Source organism: Oncorhynchus keta, chromosome 4, assembly GCF_023373465.1.
Source record: "Oncorhynchus keta strain PuntledgeMale-10-30-2019 chromosome 4, Oket_V2, whole genome shotgun sequence".
Taxonomy (NCBI): domain Eukaryota; kingdom Metazoa; phylum Chordata; class Actinopteri; order Salmoniformes; family Salmonidae; genus Oncorhynchus; species Oncorhynchus keta.
Genome location: NC_068424.1, coordinates 9943584 through 9952999, shown reverse-complemented (window position 1 = coordinate 9952999; position 9416 = coordinate 9943584). Strand labels below are relative to the sequence as shown.

At 49.2% G+C, this 9416-nt stretch overlaps 1 protein-coding gene across 6 annotated transcripts in view; it reads left to right on the top strand.

The window, feature by feature from the left end:
• Positions 1-9416, top strand: part of LOC118378312 (rho guanine nucleotide exchange factor 4-like) — a 101569-nt gene that overhangs the window by 51664 nt on the left and 40489 nt on the right. The window contains exon 1 of one of the 6 annotated variants that reach the window (XM_052499840.1): positions 6064-6213. The exons of the other annotated variants lie outside the window; for them this stretch is intronic. The gene's annotated coding sequence lies outside the window, so the exon portion shown is untranslated. Of the gene's footprint in view, positions 1-6063; positions 6214-9416 lie in introns of those variants that run through there. 6 annotated transcript variants of the gene reach the window in all.

Sequence of the window (9416 nt, the reverse complement as noted above, 5' to 3'; positions counted from 1 at the left end):
ATAGGCCTAGTACCCTCTTGAACCCCTTAAAACTCATAGTGAAAAACCACAACACACATGGTCTAGTCGTGTAGTGTACCCTCTTAAACCTTGAAATCTGGTGAGAAGAATGAATGCTGTCTAAAACCTTGAAGATTTAAAATAGTTAGTTTATCTGGTGCTTCTTTCTTACAGTAAATGCAGTTTTCATTTGGCTCTCTCTCATTCAACTGACTATTCTAAATAGCCAACATACTAAAAAACTATTTGTAAAAAGGTATTAATTATCATCTTATCTCATAGGTACATTTTCATCATGTAATTCTCAACAAATCCCTAAAAACTCAAGTTACAACTTTCCCTTTGTTTACACTTTGTATGAATGTTCATTGGTCCTGTCGCCATGACTACGACAGGCTAGCTTGACTGGAGCTTTCTTTAGCTGCCGTTAGCTTCTATGCTAACAGGCTTTTATAAATTAATTAAACTATCAAAACATAATCAAAAATGACTTATGTTATATCATTACATTCCGCTTAACTTGAAGTTTAATATCCTATGCTTTATAACCTGATGATAATATTTTATTTATCTGGTGTGTCTCTCTTCAGTTGGCTCTCTCATTCAACTGACTCACTGTCTATGCAGGTTACCATGAGATTGAGAGCGCATGAACCAACCACTAGACCTTGTGGCTCCCTCTGCTGGCTGAAAAAAGGGCAACACCCCTTGACTAGAAATACTGTAAAATACGACAAAATGCCAAAGATCAGGCTACCATATACACTACATAGCCAAACGTATGTGAACATGTGGCTCGTCGAACATCTCATTCCAACATCATGAGTATTAATATGGAGTTGGTCCCCCTTTGCTGCTAAACAGCCTCCACTCTTCTGGGAAGGCTTTCCACTAGATGTTGGGAACATTGCTGCGGGGACTTGCTTCTATTCAGCCACAAGAGCATTAGTGAGGTCTGGTTCGCAGTCGGCATTCCAATTCATCTCAAAGGTGTTCGATGGGGTTGAGGTCAGGGCTCTGTAGAGGCAAATCAAGTTCTTCCACAACGATCTCGACAAACCATTTCTGTATAGATCTCGCTTTGTGCACTGGGCCATGGTCATGCTGAAACAGGGAAGGGCCTTCCCCAAACTGTTGCCACAAGGTTGGAAGCACAAAATTGTCTAGAATGTAATTGTATGCTGTAGCATTATGATTTCTCTTCATTGGAAATAAGGGTCCTAACCCCAACAATGAAAAACAGCCCCAGACCATTATTCCTCCTCTAACAAACTTTAGAAGGCCTTTATAAAAAGGGCTTTTTAAATACATTTGATTGATTGATACAGTTGGCGCTATGCATTCAGGCAGGTAGCGTTTTCCTGGAACCTGCCAAACCCAGATTCGTCCTTCGGACTGCCAGATGGTGATTCATCACTCCAGAGAACGCGTTTCCACTGTTCCATAGTCCAATGGTGCTGAGCTTTACATCTCTCCAGCCGACTCTTGGCTTTGCGCATGGTGATCTTAGGCTTGTGTGAGGCTGCTCGGCCATGCAAACCCATTTCATGAAGCTCCCGACAAACTGTTCTTGTGCTGACGTTGCTTCCAGAGGCAGTTTGGATCTCAGTAGTGAGTGTTGTAACCGAGGACTACGCTACGCTCTTCAGCACCTCGGCGGTCTCGTTCTGGAAGCTTGTCTGGCCTACCACTTCGCGGCTGAGCCGTTGTTGCTCCTAGACGTTTCCACTTCACAATAACAACACTTCAAGTTGTCCAGGGCAGCTCTAGCAGGGCAGAATTTTGACGAACTGACTTGTTGTAAAGGTGGCATCCTATGACTGTGCCACGTCGAAAGTCACTGAGCTCTTCAGTAAGGCCATTCTACTGCCAATGTTTGTCTATGGAGATTACATGGCTGTGTTCTCGATTTTATACACCTGTCAACAGCGGGTGTGGCTGAAATAGCCAAATCCACTAATTGGAAGGGGTGTCCACATACTTTTGTGTATATATAGTGTATCCTACATTCTCCTACATTTCAGGTTGGCAACACCGGGAACCCAAAACATGAGAAGAAAACTATTAATAACAGAAAGAACCCTTTTTCACAGAAACTATGTCACGTTTTCTCTGACGTACCAGACCAACAACAGTAGCCTGCCTCTGACTGGACCAGAAACTTGCCTGAACTGGTGTGTAAATTCATCAATATAATACCATGGGGGGTTTATTAATGTAATGCATTATACTCATGGTAACTCACAATTAATAAAAAGGATACTATATCATAACTATCGGTACCATTTAATATAATTGTGCGTGACCATGGTGGAATGCGGGGCGGCAGGGTAGCCTAGTGGTTAGAGCGTTGGACTAATAACCGGAAGGTTGCAAGTTCAAATCCCCGAGCTGACAAGGTACAAATCTGTCGTTCTGCCCCTGAACAGGCAGTTAACCCACTGTTCCAAAGCCATCATTGAAAATAAGAATTTGTTCTTAACTGACTTGCCTTGTTAAATGCCCTGACTTGCCTGGTCCTTCTGTAGCTCAGTTGGTAGAGCATGGCGCTTGTAACGCCAGGGTAGTGGGTTCGATCCCGGGACCACCCATACGTAGAATGTATGCACACATGACTGTAAGTCGCTTTGGATAAAAGCGTCTGCTAAATGGCATATATTATATTATTATATAAATAAAGGTACAATATTTTTAAATGCACAATGCAGGTTAAAACCATGGTATTTCCATGATCCACGTCTATACCATGGTAATAGTTTGGTGCAATGACAGTACCTCAGTATTATCATTATACTTCAAAGCTAAAACCATGGTATATTTCCTTGATTCAGACTACACCATGGTATAAGTGAAAGTACCATAGTAGTACCAAGGTACATTTTTGTACGAGATTTTCCTTGACACCCAAAATAACTTGTTACATTTTGAATACTTAGCCAGACCAGGAAAAGGGTCCAATTCAGGCACTAAACAGAGAACATCCCTGGTCATCCCTACTGCCTCTGATCTGGAGGACTCACTAAACAGAGAACATCCCTGGTCATCCCTACTGCCTCTGGTCTGGAGGATTCACTAAACAGAGAACATCCCTGGTCATCCCTACTGCCTCTGATCTGGAGGACTCACTAAACAGAGAACATCCCTGCTGCCTCTGATCTGGAGGACTCACTAAACAGAGAACATCCCTGCTGCCTCTGATCTGGAGGACTCACTAAACAGAGAACATCCCTGCTGCCTCTGATCTGGAGGACTCACTAAACAGAGAACATCCCTGGTCATCCCTGCTGCCTCTGATCTGGTGGACTCACTAAACAGAGAACATCCCTGGTCATCCCTGCTGCCTCTGATCTGGTGGACTCACTAAACAGAGAACATCCCTGGTCATCCCTGCTGCCTCTGATCTGGTGGACTCACTAAACAGAGAACATCCCTGCTGCCTCTGATCTGGAGGACTCACTAAACAGAGAACATCCCTGCTGCCTCTGATCTGGAGGACTCACTAAACAGAGAACATCCCTGCTGCCTCTGATCTGGAGGACTCACTAAACAGAGAACATCCCTGCTGCCTCTGATCTGGAGGACTCACTAAACAGAGAACATCCCTGCTGCCTCTGATCTGGAGGACTCACTAAACAGAGAACATCCCTGCTGCCTCTGATCTGGAGGACTCACTAAACAGAGAACATCCCTGGTCATCCCTACTGCCTCTGATCTGGAGGACTCACTAAACAGAGAACATCCCTGGTCATCCCTGCTGCCTCTGATCTGGTGGACTCACTAAACAGAGAACATCCCTGGTCATCCCTACTGCCTCTGATCTGGTGGACTCACTAAACAGAGAACATCCCTGGTCATCCCTGCTGCCTCTGATCTGGTGGACTCACTAAACAGAGAACATCCCTGGTCCTCCCTACTGCCTCTGGCCTGGAGGACTCACTAAACAGAGAACATCCCTGGTCATCCCTACTGCCTCTGATCTGGTGGACTCACTAAACAGAGAACATCCCTGGTCATCCATGCTGCCTCTGATCTGGAGGACTCACTAAACAGAGAACATCCCTGGTCATCCCTACTGCCTCTGGTCTGGAGGATTCACTAAACAGAGAACATCCCTGGTCATCCCTACTGCCTCTGGCCTGGAGGACTCACTAAACAGAGAACATCCCTGGTCATCCCTACTGCCTCTGATCTGGTGGACTCACTAAACAGAGAACATCCCTGGTCATCCCTACTGCCTCTGATCTGGAGGACTCACTAAACAGAGAACATCCCTGGTCATCCCTGCTGCCTCTGATCTGGAAAACCTCCATGGAAATATCTTATAGTCCAGGATTAAGATTAATCTGTTTCCAGAAGACATAGATAGATAGAGACGGGGGAGAGAGAGGGAAAGGGGATAGAGACGGGGAGTGAGAGGGAAAGGGGATAGAGACGGGGGAGAGAGAGGGAAAGGGGATAGAGACGGGGGAGAGAGAGGGAAAGGGGATAGAGACGGGGGAGAGAGAGGGAAAGGGGATAGAGACGGGGGAGAGAGAGGGAAAGGGGGAGAGAGCGTTGGAGAATCCAATCATTTCATCTGTTAAGTGATTGTGTGTTAAAGGTAGACTCAGCGATTTGACATAGATACAGAACGTAAACAGAATAGAATTTCTGCAACAACCCATGCACCTGCACAGATACGGGCTGTGTGAGAGTGAAGTCTTGCATCTTGCTCCTTTCAATATCTGCGTTTTTTCTCGTAGCAAAATATTGAAAGGATTATAGCTTTAATATAACTTTAATTAATTGGCTAAAATAGTGGTATCCGATGCAATAATCCCGATCGCTCCTGTTTTAAGCAAACAGATTGTCTGTGAGTGAGGCTGTGTGTTGGGCCAGCCATCATCAGCTGATGAGACTAATAAATTCTAGGCAGCTCACGAACACACACACACACACGCATGCATATACACACACACAAACACACACACACACACACAGCCCACCCACCCCCTCCCTTCCTGCACACACAGTCTATTATTCTGCATCCTCCCCCGCTCCATCCCGCCCTCCCCAGGGTTGCTAAGGCCCTCCTCATCCACCCTGGTATCCAGGATACGGAGACACACTCAACATCCAGATTGGTTGCTCGCTGTAGGGAGCTGAATGTATGGTTGTGTGGCTCCAGGCAGACCTCGGCACCATCTTAGCATTGGAGCGAAAGAGCGAGACTGAGGGAGAGAGGAGAGAGAAAGAGAGAGACGGAGGGAGAGAGGAGAGAGAAAGAGAGAGACGGAGGGAGAGAGAGAGAGAAAGAGTGAGACAGAGGGAGAGAGAGAGAGTGAGACAGAGGGAGAGAGAGAGAGAGAGAGAGAGAGAGAGAGAGAGAGAGAGAGAGAGAGAGCGAGGGAGACAGACAGAGGGAGAGAGAGAGAGAGAGAGCAAGGGAGACGGAGGGAGAGAGAGGAGAGAAAACATTGGCTTTGTCATTCTTTCTAATAAAGCTAATGTGAAAAAAGAAAAGGGTGGCCATGTTAGAGGGGTTGTGTGGACGTAACGAAGATACGGGGGAACGACAGAAGAGGACGGGGGAGGAGAAAAACTAAATGAATGTAATAAGAAAGCTGCAGCTCTACAGCACATCCTGAAGACGTAGAGAGTCAGAGAGGAAGAGAGAGGACACGGAAAACAGAGGGAGGGAAGTGCTCGAACACAGGCGGTGAGGCTTCACGGTGAAGCGGTAGGAGGGGATAGTGGCGGAGAGGAAGAGAGAGGCAGAAGACAGGCCGGCGGGGTAGTAGTGAAGGAGGAGAAGAAGAGGGGGAGATAGACGGAGAGGGGGAGGGGTGAGGGCCCAGCCGGGGCCTATGTCATGGCTCCCGGCGGGGGCGCTCACCGTACCCGGCAGCATTTGGGCGTCCTCAACACCGTGCTACGCTGCAACCTCCACCGCGAGACTCAGAAGGTGGTGGTCTTCATGATCATGATGTTGCTCGTCGTCATCAACGTAGTGCTCATGTTCCTCCTGGCTTTCCAGTAGACAGACACACCGACGACACACACTCACTCACTCACTCACTCACTCACTCACTCACTCACTCACTCACTCACTCACTCACTCACACACCATCAACTAAGGAAGAGAGAGAGAGGAGGAAGATAGGGGGAGGAGAGAGGGAGGTGGAGACCCCCCTGGTGTGGATGGGAGCCCAGGATAAGAGGAGGTGATCACAGGTAAAGCAAACCGATGGATGATCTAGACTGGTGATGCTAAGCCCAGCACCAACACAGCTCAGGGGTTATATGATAGGAACTGCTTAGCCCAGCACCAACACAGTTCAGGGGTTTTATGATAGGAACTGCTTAGCCCAGCACCAACACAGTTCAGGGGTTTTATGATAGGAACTGCTTAGCCCAGCACCAACACAGTTCAGGGGTTTTATGATAGGAACTGCTTAGCCCAGCACCAACACAGTTCAGGGGTTTTATGATAGGAACTGCTTAGCCCAGCACCAACACAGTTCAGGGGTTTTATGATAGGAACTGCTTAGCCCAGCACCAACACAGTTCAGGGGTTTTATGATAGGAACTGCTTAGCCCAGCACCAACACAGTTCAGGGGTTTTATGATAGGAACTGCTTAGCCCAGCACCAACACAGTTCAGGGGTTTTATGATAGGAACTGCTTAGCCCAGCACCAACACAGTTCAGGGGTTTTATGATAGGAACTGCTTAGCCCAGCACCAACACAGTTCAGGGGTTTTATGATAGGAACTGCTTAGCCCAGCACCAACACAGTTCAGGGGTTTTATGATAGGAACTGCTTAGCCCAGCACCAACACAGTTCAGGGGTTTTATGATAGGAACTGCTTAGCCCAGCACAAACACAGTTCAGGGGTTTTATGATAGGAACTGCTTAGCCCAGCACAAACACAGTTCAGGGGTTATATGATAGGAACTGCTTAGCCCAGCACCAACACAGTTCAGGGGTTATATGATAGGAACTGCTTAGCCCAGCACCAACACAGCTCATGTGTGAGGGACGGGTTAGCTAGCACCAACACAGCTCATGTGTGAGGGACGGGTTAGCTAGCACCAACACAGCTCATGTGTGAGGGACGTGTTAGCTAGCACCAACACAGCTCATGTGTGAGGGACTGGTTAGCTAGCACCAACACAGCTCATGTGTGAGGGACGGGTTAGCTAGCACCAACACAGCTCATGTGTAGCACCAACACAGATGTGTGGGACGGGTTAGCTAGCACCAACACAGCTCATGTGTGAGGGACGGGTTAGCTAGCACCAACACAGCTCATGTGTGAGGGACGGGTTAGCTAGCACCAACACAGCTCATGTGTGAGGGACGGGTTAGCTAGCACCAACACAGCTCATGTGTGAGGGACGGGTTAGCTAGCACCAACACAGCTCATGTGTGAGGGACGGGTTAGCTAGCACCAACACAGCTCATGTGTGAGGACGGGTTAGCTAGCACCAACACAGCTCATGTGTGAGGGACGGGTTAGCTAGCACCAACACAGCTCATGTGTGAGGGACGGGTTAGCTAGCACCAACACAGCTCATGTGTGAGGGACGGGTTAGCTAGCACCAACACAGCTCATGTGTGAGGGACGGGTTAGCTAGCACCAACACAGCTCATGTGTGAGGGACGGGTTAGCTAGCACCAACACAGCTCATGTGTGAGGGACGGGTTAGCCAGCACCAACACAGCTCATGTGTGAGGGACGGGTTAGCTAGCACCAACACAGCTCATGTGTGAGGGACGGGTTAGCTAGCACCAACACAGCTCATGTGTGAGGGACGGGTTAGCTAGCACCAACACAGCTCATGTGTGAGGGACGGGTTAGCCGGGTTAGCTAGCACCAACACAGCTCATGTGTGAGGGACGGGTTAGCTAGCACCAACACAGCTCATGTGTGAGGGACGGGTTAGCTAGCACCAACACAGCTCATGTGTGAGGGACGGGTTAGCTAGCACCAACACAGCTCATGTGTGAGGGACGGGTTAGCTAGCACCAACACAGCTCATGTGTGAGGGACGGGTTAGCTAGCACCAACACAGCTCATGTGTGACGGGGGACGGGTTAGCTAGCACCAACACAGCTCATGTGTGAGGGACGGGTTAGCTAGCACCAACACAGCTCATGTGTGAGGGACGGGTTAGCTAGCACCAACACAGCTCATGTGTGAGGGACGGGTTAGCTAGCACCAACACAGCTCATGTGTGAGGGACGGGTTAGCTAGCACCAACACAGCTCATGTGTGAGGGACGGGTTAGCTAGCACCAACACAGCTCATGTGTGAGGGACGGGTTAGCTAGCACCAACACAGCTCATGTGTGAGGGACGGGTTAGCTAGCACCAACACAGCTCATGTGTGAGGGACGGGTTAGCTAGCACCAACACAGCTCATGTGTGAGGGACGGGTTAGCTAGCACCAACACAGCTCATGTGTGAGGGACGGGTTAGCTAGCACCAACACAGCTCATGTGTGAGGGACGGGTTAGCTAGCACCAACACAGCTCATGTGTGAGGGACGGGTTAGCTAGCACCAACACAGCTCATGTGTGAGGGACGGGTTAGCTAGCACCAACACAGCTCATGTGTGAGGGACGGGTTAGCTAGCACCAACACAGCTCATGTGTGAGGGACGGGTTAGCTAGCACCAACACAGCTCATGTGTGTGAGGGACGGGTTAGCTAGCACCAACACAGCTCATGTGTGAGGGACGGGTTAGCTAGCACCAACACAGCTCATGTGTGAGGGACGGGTTAGCTAGCACCAACACAGCTCATGTGTGAGGGACGGGTTAGCCAGCACCAACACAGCTCATGTGTGAGGGACGGGTTAGCCCAGCACCAACACAGCTCATGTGTGAGGGACGGGTTAGCTAGCACCAACACAGCTCATGTGTGAGGGACGGGTTAGCTAGCACCAACACAGCTCATGTGTGAGGGACGGGTTAGCTAGCACCAACACAGCTCATGTGTGAGGGACGGGTTAGCTAGCACCAACACAGCTCATGTGTGAGGGACGGGTTAGCTAGCACCAACACAGCTCATGTGTGAGGGACGGGTTAGCTAGCACCAACACAGCTCATGTGTGAGGGACGGGTTAGCTAGCACCAACACAGCTCATGTGTGAGGGACGGGTTAGCTAGCACCAACACAGCTCATGTGTGAGGGACGGGTTAGCTAGCACCAACACAGCTCATGTGTGAGGGACGGGTTAGCTAGCACCAACACAGCTCATGTGTGAGGGACGGGTTAGCTAGCACCAACACAGCTCATGTGTGAGGGACGGGTTAGCTAGCACCAACACAGCTCATGTGTGAGGGACGGGTTAGCTAGCACCAACACAGCTCATGTGTGAGGGACGGGTTAGCTAGCACCAACACAGCTCATGTGTGAGGGACGGGTTAG